The sequence below is a fragment of the Equus quagga genome, unplaced genomic scaffold (genome assembly GCF_021613505.1).
Source record: "Equus quagga isolate Etosha38 unplaced genomic scaffold, UCLA_HA_Equagga_1.0 73188_RagTag, whole genome shotgun sequence".
Lineage (NCBI taxonomy): Eukaryota > Metazoa > Chordata > Mammalia > Perissodactyla > Equidae > Equus > Equus quagga.
In genome coordinates, this window is record NW_025802694.1 from 1,034 (window position 1) to 2,417 (window position 1,384).

The window sequence follows — 1,384 nt, forward strand, 5'->3', positions numbered from 1 at the left end:
ATAGCAAAACATCAACCAGTCCAGAAGGTGCAGCCAATCTCTTTCCTGTCCTGCCCCTGAGGCTTCCAGCTCCCCTGCAGAGGGAGCCCCCTCACTCGTTTTTGTGAGTGACAACCCTCCGAGAGCAATTCTTACTTTATTTAAGCACGAGATCACCTGCACATCTCCTGGACAAGAGGCCGGATGTGAGGGGGCTGACTGTTCAGCTCTCGTCTCCGAGGATTCTGGGGCCTGTGACCTGAGCATCAACATTCACTGGGTACTTCCACGGGAGCCCCTGAGCGACCTGGGGCAGGAGGGGACATGTGGGCCGGCATGACAGGAGGCTCTCTGGGATCAGGGCGGAGAGAGGGTTGAAAAGACCCGGGGGTGACTGTGGAGGCAAAGAGTCCCCAGAAATGGCAGGAGAGGCAGGCAGATGGGAGAGTTCACCCCAACCCCAATCTTGGGGTCTTCAGCCTAAAGGCTGACAAATTGGAGGTGCGACCTTGGAGTCCCTCCCCCTCCTGTGTCCCCTGGGGTCTCTGGGCCCAGTTTGTGCAAAGGCTCTGGTCAGAGGACCTGATGGAGCCAAGTGGGGGCAGAGGAGGAACCCCCAACCTGGAGCCCGGGCCCCACCCCCTCGGTCAGCCAGCCTCCCTTTCGTGACCTCCAGGCCCCCCGCCTTTGATCTCCTTATCACCAGCCTCTCTCGGTGGCTTCCTTTGGGAGCTGCCTGAGCTAATGAGTTCTCCAGGCGGCAGGGCCACATGCCCTCCTGCTGGGGCGAGGACTTCACACCTCTGGGGCCTGTGTTGTGACAAGTGCCTGGGCCAGGGCTCTGCTCCCCTGGCCTGAGCCGCCTCTGCCTGCCAGCGTGTAAGGCTGGGAAGGAGGCCTGGGGCAGCCCCGCCGGACAGAGGGGAGCGCTCAGGGGGTCCTTGGCCAGGGAGGGGGCAGGTGGGACACGGCAGCACCCTCTGAGGCTGGGCCGGCTCTCAGCCCTCCCGCTAGGAACCCACCGGGTTCCTCAGGCCGAGCCTGGTCCAGGGCGCTGCCCCCTCCCACCTCCCGGCCTCGATGCCCTCATTGCCCAGCAGCCCCCTGACACAGGAGTGCTAATCGAAGGTGCTATGTCAATAGTCCCCTTGCAGGCCCTAATCTCATCCCCACTGGAGCCAGAGGCCCCAGGAGAGGGAAACGGCTCCTCTCCTGCCAGCCGGCTGAGCATCTGCAGGCACGTCTCCTGGGAAGCTCCCGATCGGGGTGTCCCCTCCTGCCAAGGGCCTCCCTGCCACAGCTCAGCACCAGCCGAGAGGGAAGCCCTTTCAGGGGAACGACTGTTACCTGTGACGCCCCGACCTTTAGACAGTCGAGGACAGCCCTCTGGAGTGTGGCCAGTGGG